The sequence below is a fragment of the Semicossyphus pulcher genome, unplaced genomic scaffold, assembly GCF_022749685.1.
Source record: "Semicossyphus pulcher isolate SPU_LCO1_2020_fin unplaced genomic scaffold, fSemPul1.0.p SCAF_16, whole genome shotgun sequence".
Classification (NCBI taxonomy): domain Eukaryota; kingdom Metazoa; phylum Chordata; class Actinopteri; order Labriformes; family Labridae; genus Semicossyphus; species Semicossyphus pulcher.
In genome coordinates, this window is record NW_027211670.1 from 1,451,407 (window position 1) to 1,474,354 (window position 22,948).

At 41.1% G+C, this 22,948-nt stretch overlaps 1 pseudogene; it reads left to right on the plus strand.

The window, feature by feature from the left end:
- Window positions 1–8,538: 8,538 nt before the first annotated feature.
- LOC138593595 (protein NLRC3-like) lies at window positions 8,539–20,419 on the plus strand (annotated as a pseudogene).
- Window positions 20,420–22,948: the final 2,529 nt, after the last annotated feature.

Below are 22,948 nucleotides of genomic sequence, written 5' to 3' on the forward strand. Positions count from 1 at the left end.
GAATGCTAGAAAAAAATTTAATTGAATTTAAAAAAGTTGTTATCCGCACCAATGTTACAATGAAAAATACGTCCTTGCAGCCAAGTATCTGTGCTTTGGTCACATCCATCAGCCTCATCCAAAGCTGTATTTGAAGTCATTTTCCAAATGTTTAGTTGTGTCTGTTTAGTTGTACTTTCTAACCTGAGATGGACAGTGGTTTATTTTGAAATATGCAGAGGCAACTTCATACAGAAATATGAAATAAAGATTCATTGTTCATGGAACAAACCCCACGACATACTGTTGAGGAAGGCTCTGCTGGCTCTGAGTGGATTCTTCAGTAGGCCTACTTTAGATGATCATTAGATGTTGGATATTGAAAGGTACTTAGAAGTTACAGTTTCAATTTTCTTTCTGGAGGTTCCTTCTGAGATATTGACTGAAAATAAAAGGTGGATGTAGCCACTGGGATGACACCCAGTGCTGTGTGGACTGCTGTTTTGAAGCCTTAAGTTTGGCATCATGGCCTGCCAGGTGCACTTTGACAGCTTTAGCATCGTATGATTGTCTACAGATGTTTCTAGACTCCTTTAAGAATAAAGGTCCAATGAAAAGACTGAACACTCGTGTTTTAATAAAACCTGTTCTATTCAAAGACAAAAGGAAAATACTTTGATACAAAAATATCCTGTTCAGTTTTTAAAGAAGCGTATTGTTAAACCTCTCCTCCCATTTTTACTATTCCTGGAAAAACACAACATAAAACCTGCCGGTAATCGCAAGAACAATGCAGTGATGTGTCATCCTCACTCTTGGAGTGTAAAGCTTGAGTCAGAGTCATTATCATGACAATACTTCCATGCATAATCAACTGCTTTGCCACAAAGTAGAAGCCTTCCCTTCCAGAAACTCCTGATGGCATCACCCTCTTGGCTCTGACAACAGTAGTCCTCTTCCCCGTGCCGCGGCTTGGCATCAAACTCTAAGACCCTCAGATAGACAAAAACCTGGAGCTCTGTGCTCGGCAGGACGAGGAAGGCGAGTCATGGACTGCCGTGGATGGTTGGTTTGGGATGTGTGTGTCTTCACTAAGGTCTGAGGAATCATCCTGGCTGTGGACTGACAGGTGAACATCCAGAGAGTGCAGGTGTGAAGGTGAAATGTCGAGAGACTGGCGAAGGGTTTCTTCATATGTTGGTGGAGGCTACAATGTAGAAAGAAAATATTGTTATATGACATGTCTGAAGATGAACCCCCTGATTTTAGGCATGAAGACCAGTTTACTGGTAGTGGGGAGGACTGCTCAGCCAGTGAAAACAATCATGGATTAACTCTTGTCTAAACTCTGAGAAAAAAAAACACATTTATGTCTTTAGTTTTATTTCAAGTGGATTTGAAGACTACAAATTGGATGGCCAACCCTGTTCTAATTACCAGCTCTTTGAAAACTTACCCTGTCATGGCCTTTAGCGTTTGTATGAAACACACGTGGCTTTTAATGTCAATGTTAACCCGTCTACTGCCATATTAAATGTTCTGCTCTGGGTCATGTAACAGAAGACTAATCGAGCCCGCTTGAGATTGGCGTTAGATGGGTCAAACAATGCAGGAATTTTACCCAGGAGACCGGAGTTTTAGTCCAGTGTGAAACCAAAAGTCAGTGTTGAGTTATATTTCAACACACGCCACAATGTGTTTCCTAAACTGTACAGAGCAGTTTTTCTAGTAAATCAAACAAAGGGATATTAACAACGTGTTTGAAGGGAAGAAAACAGACCCTACATTGTGCATCTGTATAAAATGCAAAGGAGGCGTGAAAAAGCTTTGGTATTTACCGACAGAGGAAAAAGAATGCTTCAGAAGACAAACCTGAAGGCAGATTTACCAAGGATGGTCATTTACCAGTCAGGGAGGATCTCGAGAAAGTTGCAATTTGTGACATTGTTGGAAATGTTTGGAAGCCTACCTGGAACCTGTTTCTTTTGAATCACACAAACATCTGAAATTAATCCGGCAATGTAGATAAGTCTGGTGTCAGACTGTGTAGGTGTGATTAACAATCTGGACTCCATACAACTACAAAGCTGGCTAACTAGCTAGCTACCTTGCTGTGTGTGTAGTAAGTGTAGACAAGAAATGGCTCAAAAAAAAAAATCACGAAGTATGGGTGAGATTGATGCAGCTGTACAGGTTATTGTATGTTAGCTAATTGAAATAATTCTTACATCAACTTCAATCATTGATAAAAAAAAATGTCTGGTTTGTTCAGCTAGTGACCTAAGCGGATTAGCCTAGCTTAAAGATTAAAAGCAGTGAGAAACTGTTTCAATGCTTAATGGTGCGCTTCATTTACCTCGGAAGTCGGAATTGGGAATGACGTCACACCCGAGCTAACCGCGTTTCAGTACAACAAGTCGTAAAACCAAGTTGGACGCCTCCAGTAAAACAGTTATTGTGCTTGCTCTCTTGGAATACAGACAACTACAGAACAAACATGAGGTCCACAACATGTCCACAGATAGAGATTGGACAGTACTGTGTGTACAACTGAGTCAATGAGACACAAATAAAACAGAAGGGCTAATAAACAGTAGCTATATGCGCGGATAGCTCTAGCCAGGTTAGCCATTGTTAGCAATATCAGTGGATAACAACGCATTATGCAGTATTTTACGCATACAAGCACCACAACAACATGTCCACAGATGGAAGTTGGACAGTACTGTGAGTACAGCTGATTTAATGAGACACAAATAAGACAGAGGTATAAACAGTTAATACTACAGCTTTCATTTACTGTTGATGCACGGAGATTATGAGGTCGGGGTTGGTGAGGTTCCTCCTACTTTCCGAGTCAGCAATCCGACCTGAGGGGGCGTTCCAGTTGAAATTTCCGACTGGAAACTCGGAAATTCTGACTTCCAAGTACAAATGGAATGCACCATAACAACACCCCTTATATGAACTACAATTTAGTAACTGTTTTCACTTGAACAGAAATGTGAAGATGAAAATTATACACAATTTATTAGTTAGTAGGCTAGCAGATTCCCTCCGATTTCAGTCTTTATGCTAAGCTAGGCTAATCAACTTTCAACTCCAGTATGACATTTCTCCTTCAGACATTAGAGTGGTTATGATTTTTTTATCTCACTTTTTTAATGAAAGCAAATAAGTGTGCTGAGTTATTCCTGTTCCTGTTCCAAATGTTATTGGGGAAACTTTAGAACTAAATAGATTCTGTGGTGTTCTTTGTGCTCACTTCATCATGGCAGCCGCTCAGGCCGAAGCGCTGTGAGATCATGCTGTGGATCTGTCTCTGCCGGTCCTTCTTACAGACGCTCTCATAGGAAGGCAGCCTGGGCAGACCTCCGTTCAGATAGTAGTCATTTGGCTTCCCGATTATAAACAGCCTTCCAGGAAGCTCCATGAAAAACACATACACAAATAATCTGATATGACAATTCAGCGAACACTTCAAATACTTGCAACTATCAGTTCTCGTCAGCTTTCCACCTGTGGTCCAGCAGCGCCCTGGTTCACGGCAGCACTGGGCTCATTATGGGAGAAGCGGATCAAAGAGTGTCTGCTGTGGTAATGAGGAGCATCATCCTGGGAACAGAGATCATCAGGGTTTAGTTATACTCCTACATAGTTACTCTACATAGTATTATTGCTTACACTATATGGCCATTTGTTTAATTTCAACATGTAATGCATCAATGGCCATTATATTTCAGGCAGAGGGTACTTTTTTTAAGTGATAATCTGTGTGAACCAGTTCATAGTGATTGTCAACAGGTTCTCGCTCCCTTCTCGTAAAACATGGCAGCTTCATCTTCGCCCTACACTCCAAAACACGACAATCTAGGTACTTGCGTCTTGCATGAGTTTTGCACGTGCAGGACTGTGGTCAGGTTAGCAATAATAAAACTGTAACATCCAAGCAACAGAAGCAGCATCCGGTAAGACATTTGGACGTGCAACAATCATTAAGACGTGTCTAACAATGGTTTAATGTCTATTTCTGTGTGGGTGTGGGTTAGGCTGCTCTAAATGTTAGTTTTTTGTGTATCTCGTGTGTCTTTGGGGGGAGGGGAATGTATTTTGTACTCTTTTAATGTCTAGTCTTGTGTCCTCTACGATTTCATTATGTTACTTAAACCCAGCACAATACATCTTTCCTGGTTTTATATAAAGTTAATGTTCTTTGTGCACTGTCCCTGCTCAAAAGAAGAAACATAGCATGACATGACATGTTGATTTTAGTTCATACATTGATCCAGTACAGTTTTAAAAGGTATATACATACACAATGCAGAGAGGGTGGATGTTGTGAGGACAAAGGGAGCCCAAGAACCTATTAATGCCCTCCTACTACTTACATGGGCCTCTGTATATCTTATTTTACACGTAACCACACTTAGTCCATGAGCCAGGGGGTTGGTCTTGCCAATTTGGAGGGACAATGTCTCATAGTGATTTTTATAAAGGTCTGTGTCCCTAGTGTTGGAAAATGTATGATAGCATTGCAGCAATGGTAGCTTTCTATGTGCTATCACTCCTGTTTTTATCCCTCCATCATACAAATGTTTTTTTGCCATTTTTCACATGGAGCCAGTATAAAAGAGGGTAACCGACACAGAGTATCATGAAGTCATATATCATTGTAAAGCTTAGATTATAATCTATTTACCAGTTGCATTTTCATTACGCTGAAGACAACAGAATTTGACCTTTGAAGGAAGGAAGAAAAGAACAGTGGGTCGGTCGGACAAAAGTGGTGTAATATTAATATATCAGTAAATACAAAAAAGGAAACCACAGATTGAATTTTCTTGTCATGTATTCTGTTTTGATGAATTTCTTTGAACATTTTTGTATTATTTTGTGTTTCTGTTGCCTACAAAGCCGTTTACAGCTGCCCCAATAACAGAATCCAAAATTCTGAACATTCTATCACACAAACTGCACAAGGTGAAGTTTATTCTGTAAGAAACGTTGTAATTGTTGTTATTCATGCAATATATCATTTTAAAGCTTTTTGTGCTCGTTATGATGCATTTGCAGAGGCATGCAGAATTTGCCCTGTTACAGCGTTAGAGGTCAAAAGTCAAATTCAATTGTCCTTAGCTGGTAGATAGATTATAATCTAAGCTTTACAATGACATTTGACAATGATATTCTGTGTAGGTTACCCTCTTTTATACTGTTTCATGATGGAGGGATGAAAACAGGAGTGATAGCACATAGAAAGCTACCATTGCTGCAATGCTATCATACATTTTCCAACACTAGGGACACAGACCGTTATAAAAATCACTATGAGACATGGTCCCTCCAAACTCTGGGGGTCTGGCTCATGGACTAACTGCTTAAGACTTCACTGGCTAGGTGTTGATTTTAAAATTCTGGATATCAAAATGGCAAGCTCTCTCTGTATTTTTAAAAGGATATTAAAGACATATTTTTAATCTGGTTTTTAATCTGGAGTAATTTTATTGCCTTAGACAAAGTTTTAATAATTGTTTTTACAATTGCTTTATTTCTGGTATTTATTTAGATTTAGAAAGTTTTGACTCATTTTTATTCATAACATTTCTATAATTGTATTCTTTCTACTGCTGTGATGTTTTAGTCTTTCACAGTTGTATTGTCAATTTATGTTCTTATTTTTTATGAAAGTTTCTGTATTAATAAATGTTAAGTTAAAAATTGTTCACAAACAGACAGTAGGGGTTGTTTTAAGGGTGGATGAATTCAAGGTTTGTGTGGAGTAGGGCTGAACAATTAATTGAAATTTAATCGAAATCACAATATTGCAGTTTTCATCATTCCCTTTAATATCGCAAATAATATCGAAATCGCAATATAAGACAAAATAATCGCAATTTTTCAGCCCTAGCGTGGAGTAACAAAGTGTTACATTAATGCACCTAAAGACAAAAATATACTGTACCATGAAGGGGTCATATTTGTCTGAAGCCTTTCTGTGGTCACTGTTGGACATATATTTATTCTTACCGTGTAGTGTTCTGTCCTCTCCGGTCTGAATCTGCAGCAGAGAGGATCCTTTCTGTAAAAGACCACCACCAGCATCAGGATCACCAAACAAATGGCTACACAGGAGCCTGAGGAGGGGGCGGAGAAACAACACATGGTCACCCCTTCAGACATCGTTTTATACGGGTGATTGTGCCACAATGTTCTACAGTACGACACAACAAAGAAGAAACTGAAGATTAAAAGTCAGTGGTCACCTTGAATCCACTACAAATCTACAAATCAAGCTAGAAACATTGGGGTTGTTATCAACTTAATGACCTAAATTTTAGCCACAAAAAAGGTACAAAACAGCCTTTTACCTGCTTAAAACTTACCAACAATAAAAGGATTTCTGTCAAAATGTGTACATGTGGTTATTTTTAGAGGACGAGACGACTGCAGTGGTGTGTTCACATGTCTAAGTAAGAAATCAATCTGCTGATGGTTACACCAACACAAAGACAGTGGAACACTTTACACCGCTGTTTATGTCTCTGCACTTTTGCTTCCTGTGTGTCAAAGAATACATTTTAAAATCTTATTAATTGCATATAATGCACTAAAAGGTCTTGGGTCCGAACACATCTCTGATTATTTGTCACTTTGTGTTCCCAGGATCCGAACGAAGCAAGATGAGGCAGTCTATACTTTCCTAAATACCTAACATCTGCTCAAACTATCAGCTGTTTTAATTCAGGGCTCAAATTGTTACTGCAGCTGTCCAATCAATAAGATACAAAATTACCTTTTTATTCTTTAACTTATTATAGTCTTTTCACTTTATGTTCGTACTACCATTTTATTGTCTTTTAAATGCAACTTCATTGTTTTCTTAAAGCAGCTTTGAGGAAGTTTCTTGTTGTGATGCCCCCTGATGTTTCTAGGAGGTTTATACAAAATCAAACAACTGTATTAAATAAGGTGTTGCTTTTCCTACCTTGTTTATCCAGTTTAAAATGGAGGATTGAAAATGAAGAGAATTAAAAAGTTGTGTTCCTACCTGAAGCCACAATGACAGTCAGCAGCTCTGGAGCCATCGCAGGAGTCTCTCCTTTAATCTCTCTTCAGACAGTTTCCTCGCTCTGCTTACATTATCTACAGCTTTCAAACAAATCACTGCCTTTCACTCGAGGTGGAGGAGAACAGAGACTCTTTGGCTTGATCTCAAAATCAGAACTAACTCCCAAACTCAACGTAGACACAAAATCCTCCTGGGTGAACAAGCAGCTAAATATTAACGCACTGTGTCAGGGGAGTGTTGGCAGAAGAAATCAGCACAACACAACCACAAAATACAAAGACAACACTGCAGGGTGACTCTTGGGTAAACTCTAGTGGAAGTTAATGGAGCCACACGCAAAACTAACCTGTTGAGCTTTTTAAAAACGATACAGAAGGTTCTAAACAAGTGAATCATATCACAGTAACATGACAGTAACTCTAGAGTGGGGTTTTTAAACTTTTTAACAGGATGTTCTGTTCCTGATTTGCCTGATTTGTACCTGTTCGAAGGAACACACTGTAAAAAGTAAAAGAAGAAATGACCAAACACATTTTATTACATGAATGGACTGCCATCCAAACAGCTGACTACTCATTTAAATATAAGCCTAATAGCTGTTTACAGACTTTGTATCTGGCATCTCTTTGTTTTAAAGTAATACTCTGGAAGATTAAAGATAAATGTCTGTTAAGTCTCTATCTATCGCCGAATGAGGTAACACAATGGTGATGAAAGCCTTTGCATTTGCAGACTTACAGACTGGGTGTCTTACGGAAAAAAATCACAATCGGCGCCCAGTTAGTGACGCGTTTTCCATCAGCCAGCAGTGGTTGGTCTGCCAGAGAGGGTAGGCGGAGCTAAGCGGCTGCTTTTCCGCTCTCTGCAAGTGCTGCGAGTAAACAGTAAACTACTATGGCTGAACAATGAAAAGATGAATGACTACAGATACAACTTCAACAAGAAGTGAAAATCCAAAGAAGAAGAAACAAACTCGACGCTCAGATGAAGCAAACAGTCTGAAAAGGAAAGCGACCGTCAGCCAGGAAAATCAAGAGTTACAACCGGAGCCAACCGTGGACGTCACACATGCAGCACTGTCTGGATATAGTGTGCTCCCGCAATTACCGTTTATCACCATAGGTGCCGCCAAAGAGAATGCAGCTGAGATCTTTGAGATTACAACTTTAAACATGACGACAGATATATTACTAGTAGTAGTAAGGCGTTAGGGTTGTGCTCAGTCTACCCCCTGTAAAATTAAGAAATAACAAACAATCAACATGAACTGTTCCATATTAATATATTTTATGTCGACTGGCTTTATACTTTGTTAAATTGACAAAATACAACTTGTTGCTGACTTTGTGTTTATAATGCATGTGGGGTGAGGAAACTGAACAGCAAGAATGAATGACAGTTGTAACACAGTTGTAACACAAATGGTCAAGTATGTGTGTATTTATATATAATTAATATAATAATACAATAGATAAACAACATAATGCATAATGGGAGCAGCCAAAGTAATGCCAAAGACAACCGAATGGAATCAATCTGCCCTGCTCTTCGAGCGCACCTGGAGCAATTAGGAACAAACACACAAATGGGAGCAGCAGCCCAGGGGTCCGTTTCACAAAGCAGGTTCAACAAACTCTGAGTCTAACCCTGAACTCTGAGTTGATCTACTCTGAGATAGGAAACTCTGAGTTTTCGGTTCCAGAACAGCTGATCAGAGTTAGTTCAATCAGCTCTGAGTAGGTTCACCCGGAGTTAAGTGCGTGCACGCTGACTGTAAAAAGCCAGCATTAATGGAGCCCCGACACCACGAGTCACCATGGCAACGGTACACAAAAAGAGGTCCTCCTACGTCACACCAGTGGAGATCGAAATCCTCACGCGGACGTTCAGCGAATACGAGCATGTTTTTAGAAAAATAAAGTAACACGGCTGCAGCTGCAAAAGAGAGAGAAGCGGCGTGGGAAGAAACTGCTGCTCGAGTGAACGCGCAAGTTTGAACTGGTCTATTTATTTAATACTTAATCACGACCGGAAGCTAAAATGTATATTAATTTAGGAGCAATCCAGCTGGAGAAAAAAACATACATGGAAGCACTTCAATCATATTTTAAATATTAAACAGAATAAATATCATTCAGTGGCTGTTTTAATGTGCATTAGCTTTATCCCTAACATGATGCTGACTTCACATACATTATAATTTATGTTGATTAAACTGAATGTGTTTTGAATGTGCAGGAGGTTTTAGATCAACATAAGATCAGTCTGAGGACGAGATGTGAACATGTGACTGAAGGAAGTGATGAACCAGGAAGTGGAACCCTCCTCAAAAGAATCTACACTGAGCTCTACATCACTGAGGGACAGAGTGAAGAGGTTAACACCCAACATGAGGTCAGGCAGCTTGAGACAGCTTCCAAGAAGAAGACCCTCCGTGACACTCCAATCAAGTGCCACGAAATCTTTAAAGCCTTAAAACCTGACCAACAGACACCCATCAGAGTGGTCCTGACGAACGGCGTCGCTGGTGTTGGAAAAACCTTCTCAGTGCAGAAGTTCACTCTGGACTGGGCAGAGGGCTCGGGGAACCAAGATGTCAGTCTGCTGATTCTGCTTTCCTTCAGGGAGCTGAACCTGATCAAAGACGAGCAGTCGGTCTTCTCAAGCTGCTCTATGTTTTCCATCCAACATTACAGAAGCTCACAGCAGAGACGCTCGCTGTCTGTAAACTGTTGTTCATCTTTGACGGCCTGGATGAAAGCAGGCTTTCACTGGATTTCACCAACCATCAGGTTGTGTCTGACGTCTCACAGAAGTCTTCAGTCAACATCCTGCTGATGAATCTCATCGAGGGGAAGCTGCTTCCCAAGGCTCTCGTCTGGATAACTTCCCGACCTGCAGCAGCCAATCAGATCCCTCCTACATGCGCTGACCGATTAACAGAAGTCAGAGGCTTCACTGACTCCCAGAAGGAGGAGTACTCCAGGAGGAGGTTCAGTGATGAAGAGCTGTCCAGCAAAATCATCTCACACATGAAGGAGCCTCCACATCATGTGTCTAATCCCAGTCTTCTGCTGGATCACTGCTACCGTTCTGGAGCACATGTTGACCACAGGCCAGAGAGGAGAGCTGCCCAAGACCCTGACTGACATGTCACTCACACTTCCTGCTGGTTCAGACCAAGAGGAAGAAGCAGAAGTATGATGAGGGACATCAGGTGAGTCGTCAGGAGCTGATGGAGGCTGACAGGGAAGTTCTCCTGAAGCTGGGGAGGCTGGCGTTTGAACATCTGGAGACAGGAAACATCATGTTCTACCAAGAAGACCTGGAGCGCTGTGGTCTGGATGTCACAGAGGCCTCGGTGTACTCAGGAGTTTGTACTGAGATCTGTAAAAGAGAGAGTGTGATCTTCCAGAAAACAGTCTACTGCTTTGTTCATCTGAGCGTTCAAGAGTTCCTGGCTGAAGTCTGCATGTTCCACTGTTACACCAACAGCAACACACAAGTACTGAAGGCTTTCCTTAAAGAGTACAAACACACCAACGACAGCCGTGTCACATCCCTGGATGACTTTTTGAAGAGTGTCATGATGAAATCCTTTCAAAGTAAGAATGGTCACCTGGACCTGTTTGTTCGCTTCCTTCATGGCCTCTCCCTGGAGTCCAACCAGAGACTCTTAGGAGGCCTGCTGGGCCAGACAGACAACAGTCCACAAACCATCCAGAGAGTCATCAACAACGTGAAGGAGATGAACAGTGGTAAGATCTCTCCTGACAGAAGCATCAACACCCTCCACTGTCTGTATTGTCTGTATTGTTTCATGTCAAACACAGATCAGATGAGCTGAACCCTGAGATGAACAGCACATTTAGATTGTGTTTACTTCATGACAGTTTGACACATCAGACTACATAACAAAGTGTCTCTTTCATTATACCATATCATGTAATGTATGTGTCATAACAGACTTTCTGAATGTGGACTGCCAGAAACTGGAGACTCTTCAGTAAGTTAACTGACTGTAGCATGTATATTTTGGTTTGTGTTAAGTTCATATCTCTGAGAGTTTAAAGTTTTGGTTCATGAATCTTCAGGATCGACCTGATCACAGATCTGAAGAATTGTTTTCAAAAATGTTCTGTCTTTCCAAACGGCTGAACGAGTAAAGAAAAGAAAAGAGAAATTCAATGTATGAAAGTTGCCACTCGACTCACATTGGTGTCGATCACACAGTAAAGATGATGTCAGTACTGACGAGGCTGTAGTGTGTGTGAGGGACGTGAACGATGTCGTAGATCTGATGATAGCAGATGAAAACTGCAGAAGGCTGCAGAGAGAGAGAGTCAACAGACTGAGAGACGGGGTCGATAAAGAAAACAGACATGAATGAAGAGCTCAGTAAAGGTGAAGGTAGGAACTGTGATGATCTTCATGGTATCAGAAGCTGACAGCCCACACAGCTGCTGTGGTGTGGTGTGCATCAAAGCAGAGCTAAGAGTAATAAACAGCAACACAACAGAGCAGGATTCAAGGTCTGTGTGAAGGTTTAAAAAGAACTCTGATGTAATGACCACAAAAATATCAGTCACAGTGTTTGTGATTTACAACATGAACAGACTGTAAATAGATTTTATTGAGCAAAGTTCAGTCAAACTTTAGAAGCTGGATAAAGATGAAATGACACATCAAACTCTGAACAGGTCAAAAGTGTTACAGCTGGTTAAAGCCACATGAAGTGATGATCTTGAGTGACAGCATTAAGTTTGAGTTATCTAAGGTTCTATATTATTTCCTGTTATTCTTTATAACAGATCAAAGTGTTGTTTCATATCAGCATTGAGGACTTATCTGAAGAAACAGACCTTTAGATTTCAGCTAAATGTCATCATTTGTCTTAATGCAGAGGTTCATATTGATTCAAGTCAGTCTCAATACAACACTCACATTCCCACATGCACATATATTTCTGGAGTTATTTAATGTCTGTGATCATTACTTCTGTCCATACTGTCTGTGACAAAGTCCTCTCATAACCTGACTCCAGTGTTACGAGATGGAGGACAAACATTCACAGTCTGTCACTTTACAAAAATGACTTACAGTTGAGCTGAAACTAATAAGAGGCTTCAGCAGACTGAGCGACACATATCAAGTGTTTGGTGTTTGACTGTCTGCTTGTTGAGCTGCAGTGGAGGAATAGTGACTCAAAGAGTGAATTTGGTTGTAAATAGTTTGAACCTTTGGTGGACACAGACTTGATTTGGCTGACTCAGACTGCTGAAGCTTCATATTAGTTTCACATGAACTTATGGAGTTTATCCTGCTGTGTAGTTTTGTTAGGAAGGGACCACTTCACACTCACTGGGGACAGGAGGAATCATTACTGCCACTAATGAGTCTTTAATGTGCAGAAAGCATGTGGCTGTTATTTTAAGACTTCAACAAATGTGGACATCTCCTTTTATTCCATAGACCTACTAAGCCCCAAATACAGTAAGAAGAAGGTCATTTAATAAATGAATGAATGAACAGTGTTTAGTCCAACATGTGTGATGTTTTCATGATTCTCTAATTACAGACGTGACTGAGATCAGCAGCATGTTATTAACCTGTGCTGACATGAAAAGGTGTTTGAATGTTCTGTTGACATTTGGATGATGACTGCAGAAGGCTGACGTTATGATGATCCACATAACACACTGGAAAAGTCACTCCACTTACTTTAAGGAAAATCTGCATTTTTATCTTCATTTATTCAGATTGTGGAGCTGCAGTTTGTCAGAGATGAGCTGTGCTTCTCTGGCCTCAGCTCTGAAGTCCAACCCCTCCCATCTGAGAGAGCTGCAGCTGAGCGACAACGAGCTGCAGGATTCAAGAGTGAAGCTGCTGTGTGCTTTTCTGGAGAGTCCACACTGTAGACTGGAGACTCTGAGGTCAGAAACCATGTTTTACTTCTGTGCTGAGATTAATATGATGTGAAAGTTGTGTTGACACTAAAGTGCAGACATAAGGCTGATATTATACTGATCCACACTGAGTATCTTAATGCTGAAGTCTATTTTCTTCTTCACTGCTTTAGTCCATTGACTGTAGCAGAGCAATGTTGAGTTCCACATTTAAAACCTTCATAGAACAAGAAAAATCCTACACTGTATAATTCACTGTGAACCTCTGAAACACCTGATTTCATCTTTTATTCCACATCATGTTTTTAAATCAATCAGTAATAGATACATGTATTAATTATTTCAGTTTGTACGAGCAGAAAATAACAAACATATTCATTATTTTCTTTTTGTTTTGTTTCTTCTAACGATTGAAAAGTTTAAAGTGAAGATGCTTTGAGTTTATGGCTCCACTATTTCTAAAAGAAATACTGTCCATGTCTTTGTTCACATTCCCCAAAATTCATCCTGACATGTTTGGCATCTTGGAAACTTTAGTGTTTTGAGTCGACTCTTCAGTTATTTTCTGCTGCTTTTTATTGTATTTCTTGTTTATTGTGTTTGGCTGCACAGCATGAGTTTGTATAGATGGTGCCACTGGTGCTTCTTGTGTTCCGCCCGGAAAAATGAGGAGAAATAATCCAACAGTGATTGGATGATGTTTCCTCAGAGACATCTGGACTGAAATGAGGAAAGTGCTGTGATGTCCCGGTACGAGGGTGGACACAGAATAATAATAATAAACTTTATTTGTATTGCACCTTTAAAAACATACAGCTACAAAGTGCTTTACATACACGAGGGAATGCACATGTACAATCCTGCACAGACAGACAGCACACTAGCATACATCAAACACTCATATAACAAGCATGATGCACCTAAAGAAATGAGTTTTTAGCAGCCGTTTAAATCTGACCACAGATTCACAGATGTTCTGGGGTAGACTGTTCCAGAGTGTAGGGGCCGCCACTGCAAAAGCATGATCGCCTCTGGATTTGAAGTGTGATCAAGGAACTGATCAAAGGCCCTGATCAGAGGATCGGAGAGGGCGGCCATTAGAATAAGGGCTCAATAGTTCTGCTATGTACGCAGGAGCCAGGCCGTGCAGGGCCTTGTATGTAATTAATACAATTTTAAAATTGATTCTGTTCTTTACTGGAAGCCGATGGAGGGAGGCAAGAATTGGAGTGATATGAGACTGACGAGCAGTATTTGTTAACAACCTAGCTGCTGCATTTTGGACCATTCGGAGGCATGCTGCTGAGGACTGATTAATGCCTGTGGGGAGGGAGTAACAGTAGCCTAAACGGGAAAAGATTAAGGTGTGTACTAGAAGTTTGGTGTGTTTGACTGTTAGCATAGGTTTGATTTTGGCAATATTTCTCAGCTGGAAGAAGCAAGACTGAACGACTTTAGAGATATGAGGTTCAAACTTCAAATGCTGGTCAAACGGAACACCAAGATTTTTAGAAGTGGTCTTGATATTACTGGCGAGGGGACCAATATAGTGACCTACCTCCTTATTAAAATAATCAGGGCCGATTACAAGGACCTCTGTTTCGTCGGGATTAAGATGGAGGAAATTTAGTGACAGCCAGCGAGAGAGGCTAGACATGAAGTCATGAAGGACAGTAAGGTTGTTGAGGTAGTTAGGCTTAAATGAGAAATACAGCTGCGTATCATCAGCGTAGCAATGGTAAGAGGTATTACAGACAGACTGAAGCAGATCACCCAGGGGTAATAATGAAAACAGGATAGGTCCCAGATTGACCCCTGTGGGACTCCACATAAAAGAGGAGCAGAGGAAGACACGTGGTTGTTAATATGAACATTGAGTGTCTTTTTGACAGGTATGACTTGAACCATTTGAGTGCAGTACCAGAGATGACAACCCAATTCGATAGACGATCAATTAAAATTCTGTGATCATTGGTGTCAAAGGCGGCAGGTAGGTCTAATAAAACTAAAAGGGAGAATTCACCTTTATCTGCACGCATCAGAATGTTGTTTGTAACTTTAAGGAGAGCACTTCCACTGCTATGTTTCTGGTGGAAACCGGATTTAAATTTATGAAATATATTGTTGCCTTTAACCAGTTGGAGAAGCTGATGAGTGACGACTTTTTCAAGGATCATGGAAGTTTGGAGTTGGGTCTGTAGTTAACTAAGTCGGAGGTATCCAGTGAGGGTTTTTTAAGAAGAGGAGAGACGCTGGTGATCTTGAAATGATCAGGTATTCTGCCTGAAAAGACAGACTGGTTGATGCTGGTAAGCAGGCAGGGGGAAATTACTGGTAGGACCTCTTTGAGAAATTTAGTAGGAATTATATCAGGGGCGGAAGATGGACACATGTGAGTTACTATGTTCAAAAGGTCATACTTGGAAATGGGGTTGAACTCAGGCAGTCAGACCGGGCAGGTTACTTAGTTTGCGTGATGATCTACTGGGTTGAAATTATCTTTGAGACCATTGATCTTACTAGTAAAGAAATCTAAAAACTGTGCTTGATATTGTTAATTAGGCCGGAGATATAAGCCACTCTTGCATCCTTGATGAGCTGATTCAGCCTGGTTAATAGTTCCTTCATGTGAAGGGAGTGAACAATAAGGCTTGTTTTCTTCCATCTCCGCTCAGCTTTCCTACATTCCCTTCTAAGGCGTCGAATGGAATCTTCTATCCAGGGGGATGAACTGTCCGTTGGAGATAGTCTGGTTTTGTATGGAGCTATGGTATCAAGTGCTAAAGAGCATTGATCATTAAACCAGTTAAAGGGGCTATATGTAAGATTTTACATATATTCATCAATCAAATATCATTTTTTATTGCCATGTGTGAAGGGATAGTGGAGGAACTGATAAATTGAGACCTTCCCCAACTTCCTCCATCGGCCCTAACAGCCTGTGGGCTGATTTTTATGTAAAGCACTCGGGACGGTTTTTCCACGTAACAAGAGGATGTGACGTATCTGCGCGTTCGCGAGTACCTCTGCCGAGAGCTCATTCTACGCCTATACAGTCAACAGCGTGCAACACGAGACAATGAAGGCTGTGAAATGGAGACGGATAATGCCAACAAATGACCAGCACCCACAACAACACCAACACAAAGTACACACAAGAATAAAAACAAAAATAAGTTTTATCTAGTGGAGCCCGTCTGACCAAACAGGAAGTGAACACCGTCAGGGGGAAAACTAGAGCCAACATCGGCAGGGCATGCGGATCATGGAGACCTTCGATTGCTTTTGGGGATCAAAACAGACCCACAACTTATTGTTGTCATAGAAACAAAACCAGCGTGCAGCAATCTCTCACCGGGTGCAGCGTTTTTTCTCTCACAGCACAAGAGCTTCATCGCAGCTCTCTCCAGCCGCCCTGCCCCGCCTGGTGCCGCCCTAATGTTCGCTGATGCTTGTGATGATTTCCTGGTTCACCAGCGTAATTTGCTGTTTGGCTACGAAGCACAATGCCAGAGTCATGCAGTGTATTTATGTTAGAGCTAGTTGGCTAACCTTAGCATGCTCGCTAACATTATGACTACCAAAATACTATCTGAGTGTGTATGTATGTGTATGTGTATGTGACTAAGAAAAGTAAACTGTGCCAGTGAGTTCAGAGATTGAGCATGCTCAGTTTTGTGTGTCTTCGGCAAAAACCCTGGATGCTCGTTCATGTGTGCGAGTGTCCGCGCGCACGAGCGCATACAAGAAGGTTGACTGCAGTTCCCTTAACGGCTGACCGTTTCGCCAGGAATGAGGATTTTCTGAAAGTTACATATAGCACCTTTAACAGTGTCGTTACTATTTGAAAATTTAGGAATTATTTTTGACAGATCTGAGAGGATAGCTGTGAACCTAGCTGCAGAGTGCTCATTTAAGATGCGTGACTGAATAGTTTGTTTCTGGGAAGGCATTGTGGACTGTAGAGCCGTGTCAAAAATAATACATTTATGATCAGAAACTAAGTCAGACATGAGTAATTAGTTTACAGACAGACCAAGCGTAAAAAACAGGTCTAGAGTGTGCCCACGGTTATGGGGGGCCAGAAACATGTTGCACTAGGTTAAAAGATTTAGTGTTTAAAAAAGTCAGAGCCGAGTGAATTAGAGGGGTCATCAATATGAAGGTTAAAATCACCAACCATGATGATCTTGTCAAACTTCAAAACAGTAGAAGAAAGCAGGTGTCAGAATTCATTTAAGAGAGCTGAAACAGATCTAGGAGGTGGGTTAATAACCATACAGCAAACTGAGTTCACACTCAATTTTCAAAGAAAGTCATTCAGAACTCAGGAATGACCCAGCAGTAAAAGGGGGACACACTTGAGATGGCTCTCATAAACCACTGCAATAGCCCCATCACGGCCTGTAGACCTCGGGCCGTTGAGGAAGTTATAGCAGGGCGGGCAAATCTCCACTAAAGGGCAGCAGTCCTCAGATTTTAGCCAAGTCTCGGTAAGACACAAGATGTCTTAGATGTTAGAGGTGATAAAGTTGTTAAGTATGAAGTATTTGTTTGACAGTGATCAAGAGTTGGAAAGGGCAAAGACAACAGGGGAAATGGACTTGGAAATTGGCGGTTTGGACTTGCAGGGGACAGTAGTCAAGTTATGACGCCCGGGGGCCTTATGACCGTGATTGTGAGAGTTTCTATGTCTATTTCTAATGATCACTGGAATTGTAGAAAATTGTGTAACATAGGAGATAAGACAGGAGGATAAGGCTTTGTGGGGGTATGATCGTGATTGCACATGGTAGCAGAGAGTCTACGAGTTATGAACACTGGAACATTGACAGTACCTGAATTGGAGGTGGGGCTTTAAGGGCATCAAGCAGAGTGAGCTTTGTGTGTATAATCATAAATGTTTGATCTTTTCAACCTAATCTCACATTTTAACATCATTACAGACAGAGTTTAAGAGGTAAAGTCGTAGCGTCTTTATTGAAGTAGCAGCATGTTGTCATTAATATTAATGAGAGCTCTTTTTCACTTTGTGTATTTCACACATATTAACCTGCATCCTGTTGTGTTCAGGTGTTTGGAGTTTCTGTTTTCTAAACTTTGACCTTCTTCAGCTCTGAACACATCATTAAACATTAAAGGATTTCATGCAGGAACATTGTCTTCTAAAGTCACATCATTTATTCTTTATTCAGATTGAGTTACTGCAGGTTGTCAGAGAGGGTCTGTGCTTCTCTGACCTCAGCTCTGAAGTCCAACCCCTCCCATCTAAGAGAGCTGGAGCTGAGCTACAACAACCTGCAGGATTCAGATGTGAAGCTGCTGTCTGACCTGGTGAAGAGTCCACACTGCAGACTGAAGACTCTGAGGTCAGTCCATGTTGGTCTCAGCAGTATTGTACCAAACACAGTTATTATCATTGAAAACATCCATATTGTCTGCTAAACCTCCAACCCTCCCAGTGGCTGCTGTCCTCAGTGAAGCTGTGAGAGGAGAACAGAGACAGGCTTCAGGAATGGACAGAAACACAGAGATAGAACAGACAGCCAATCAGATCAGCACAAAGCGTGTTGTGATCACATGTTTGATTTGATGTGAAGACAACTGTTGTTGTTGTGTTCATGTGTACAGGACATGAAGCTGGATCACAGCTGACAGCATCACAAGATGTTTAGAGACAGTGGTCCTCGTTCATCAAACTGTCGTACCATCAAATCTGATCTCAAAGTGTTCGTTCTCTCATTTCAGCACCAAACAACTAATCAGTTCATCTTTGTCACAGCTCTGAGATCAGTCTGCCTAAAGCATGTAAATCACTGTCTGTTATTACACAGAACCACAGTTATATTTAGTAACCATGGTCTGTGTACAGAACACAACCTCTGCTGAAGTCCAGAAATCACAGCTGATGTTTCTGCTCTTCAGTCTTTGCATGAACATGAAGGACTTTTAACATCATATATAGTTCATATATCTGTCCATGTGACGGCAGCTTGTCCAAACACTTTATGTGACATTCCACATTTTAAGTAGTTATACTGAAGTAGTTAGACTATGTTCTGGGTGATTACTTGATTCTGATTGGCTGCAGGGTGTCGATTACTTCCTGACAGTGGACACCTTTAACTAGTTCTGGATATGTATAAGCTGACTTCTTAGCATCAGCCTGTTTCTACAATGACTGACCATGGCAACAGGTACAGAGTCAAAGCCTGTGTTTACAGTTTATGCACCTTGTTAATGAGCTAACTACAACAATGAGGGACTTCAACAGTTCTTTTACCTTGGTGGGAGAATATGAGAAATTTGCTGACTGGGATGCAGCTGAGGAAAGAGAAAGGAAAAGAGAGAAACTTTTATTTACAACAGTGTAGTCCTTCAGTAGCCTACCTCTGAACGTTGGCGCCTGTAAAACACGACCTGCAGGAAGTACACAGCCCCTCTGAACTCACTCTTGGATCCAATCAGCCAGAGTCTGACGATGATATAGCGTCTCGGGACAGCGGCAAACGTGCCAGGCGTGTAGCCAGCAGTTAGCGAGAAACGACATCGACTCAAGACTTCATTTTCTGCGTGCTGCATTGTTCCCAGAAAAGAACCCGTTTTTCTTGTGATTGACTTTAATTAACGGGTCTTACCTTTGCCGAAATTTCAACATCATGATGCAGATTAGTAACAAGTCAACATGAAGCTTTGTCAGGTCTGTCCTCAAGAGGAGAAGGAAACTGATGCATTCAAGGAAGTTGGGAAATCTGAATGCTGAACAGCTTTCGTGACACAGCATCAGGGGAATTTAACTAGAACAGATTGTTAGCTGTTAGCATGCAGACGTCTGTTTAAAGAGATTAATAAGAAGCTAAATTGTTGTCAGATAGCCGCTGACGGAGCCGGGATGTCATTAAGGTGCATTACACACTGCCAAACACTGCCGATCATTTATTTGTACAAATCCTGATGTTGATGTCGGGACAATGACACAGCTGGTTAGCTTCATAGTCTATTTATTTATTATATTTACTTTATGTCAACTGTTAATCAATGTTATTGACATTTAAATCTTGCTAGCATACCGTTAGCTTTCTTGCTCATAGCTGAGCCGACAAGGAATATCTCCTGTTGCAGAGAGGTATCCAAGACCTGTTCCATTCACCGGAGGAGTGAATAACATTTCATTAGAACCTTATGGGGTGGTAATGATTGTTCCAGGTGTTAGTCAAACCCTCAGGTGTCAGGGATAACGCCCGACGAGGTGTCCATTATCTGTCAGAGAAACTGATTTGAATCCTGATACAAGTGAATCCATCTTTACATTGAGCAGTGAATATGTCTCTGTTTCTGCAGTCATGATGCCTTCAGGGTCTCTCAGCAGTTAAGTTGTACTGTGTACTTCAGTCCTGTAAAGACCTGTGGTATGAACAGACTGAAGTCTCTGCTGGTCTTTAAACTGGATGTGCTGCATCGCTGACTGACAGCTGATGAAGGGACTCTCTGTAAACACTCATATGTGACTTCTGTTGTCTGTCTTCTTCTCTTATCAGGAAGTAATGATCTCTGGCAGAGTGTGAGCGATCAGGAAGATGGGCGTGTTGTCAGAGGATCAGCTGTGTCCTGATGATCCAGAGAGAGTGGAGCAGCAGCATAAGCTTGTGTGTGTGGAGGCTCTGACTGGGCCATGTTACTGGGAGGTAGAGTGGAGAGGAGAGCTTTATCCAGCAGTGACTGACAGAGGACTCACACCCAGTGGAGGTGACTCTCGGTGCTGGAGTCTAAACTGCTCTGAGATCAGCTCCACTGTCAGACACAAAGTCCACCATCATCCCCGTGTGTTCCTCTGGGTGTGACAGAGTATCATCACAGTATGTGGACTGCTCTGCTGCTGCTCTGTCCTTCTGCACAGTCTCTGCAGACACACTGAGACTCCTCCACTCCTGCTGCTCCACCCTCCACCACCTCCTCCACCCTCCACCTGGACCTGGAGTTATGTAGTCTTTATTTCTGAACCAAAGTGACTCTGCAGGTTACTTCTTTTTAGGACACATTCATCACTCATTTAAAGTGCACACAGGTTACATGACTGTGATCTGGTGTAAAGCCTTTATCTCTGTTTTTCTCTGTGTCATACCTGCACACTGTTGAATGATGGAGAACATTATACTATATCTAACAGACTGATCACATAAGAGTGACATTATGACTCTGTATATGTTTTTCTTCTCTATGTTTACATTCTTGTTTCATATGAATAAATCGTTATATTCTGTAACAGACGGCATTATGAGCAGAAACCAGTAAGCTGACACCACAACACTGATGAAGGTGTTAGAATGGAGATAAACTTCACATCACTTTCTCTTAATGCCGCACGTTCAAATAAATGAGAAGGGCTCCAATAAGATCAGCGAGCCTCTAAAATGTCAGAGCCCCCGCCTGCATCAACATGTGAGCCGAATGTTTCCTTCCTCTGTGCTGAACAAACAATATTAAAGACAGTGTTGTCATTATTCCAGTTGATTCTTAGGCCCTGTTCACATTTGGTATCAGCATGTGGCTTGTGTGATCCGAATTCAACTGTTCACACCTGGCGTTAAGGAGCCCCTCAAATGTGTCTTCAGTGACCACTTGCGATCGGATCTTACTTTCCCGCTCTGTATGCAAATAAACACGGAGCCTCTTTTACCTTCATGAGACTTTAAAAAACTTCTTACAATAAGAAAAAATGTGATGCAGAGTCACAGCACTAAGGGAGGTGATTACCGACTGAAATGATGATGTGTTATAAAACTTTTGATCACTGTGAATGTTAACCTGTTGAATCAAATTTTTACATTTCTTTAGTGTCATAGAGTCAACACTCGTGGTATAATTAGCTTAGGTTAATATAATGATGCATATGATTATTTTAGACATAGTGTTTGTTCCTCTCCAGGGTCTTGTGCATGATTTTCTCATCTTCTATTATTCTTCAGTTAAAGACATCAAAAGACATCTTTGTTTCTCTAAGAACTTTATTGATCCCGCCATCAGAAATTGCCACCAAAATCATGAAGCCTGAAGACAGTATAAAAGGATATATACATACCCCTCCAATGTAGTCAGGAGTCAGGAGTGGACTGTAACAAAGTAAGTGTACTTGAGTACTTTTTTTCAGTATCTGAACTTTACTTGAGTGTTATTTTTTGGGGAAACTTTTTACTTTTACTCCACGACATTTGAAAGACAGATATCGTTCTTCTGACTCCACTACATTTCTATGGACGTTCTCGGACGGACTCACTACTTTTGCTCTGAAGTCGGCTGATGAATTTTCTTTTCTTTTCTAAAATCCCAAAGACAGTGAAGTGTGTTTGTGTAGTTCTGCATGTGGTTTGTCTAAGTGGTGTTGCCATACCTGTACCTCGCATGTCTCCATGATTGAACATAGAGCAAACGCAGAGCAAATGTCACTCAGATCAGGCGGTTCATTTAATGCTGGTGATAATGCTACGGCTGACATTTCCCTGGTCATCAGGTATTTTTGGTTGTTCCTATTATTATTCCTATTGTAACTATTGTTGTTCCTATTATTGTTCCTGTTATTGTTCCTATTGTTACTATTATTGTTCCTATTATTGTTCCTGTTATTGTTCCTGTTATTTTGGAGCTACAAATCTGTAAATCTGCAGCATGTGAGTTTAAAAATGTAAAAAATGTTTTCTAAATGAGTCAGAAGTGTGTAAAGTATGTGTGTTTAAGTATGTTTATTACTGAGGCCGTCGTTAAAGGTGCTGTTGTACTGAACTCAATTATATTGAGATGTGTCTCTAATTTTTTGTCCTCCCTATTGACATACATGAGGGGGCCAGAGTATTAGAAACACCTCTGAATACAATGCAGCTTAGAACAGCCCCACCACCAATTATGAGCCGGACGCTGAAATATCATTGAATTAACACCTCTCTGACAGCTTAGATAAAGGCCTGTACATTACAGGCAACATAAAAGAAAATGTTATGGC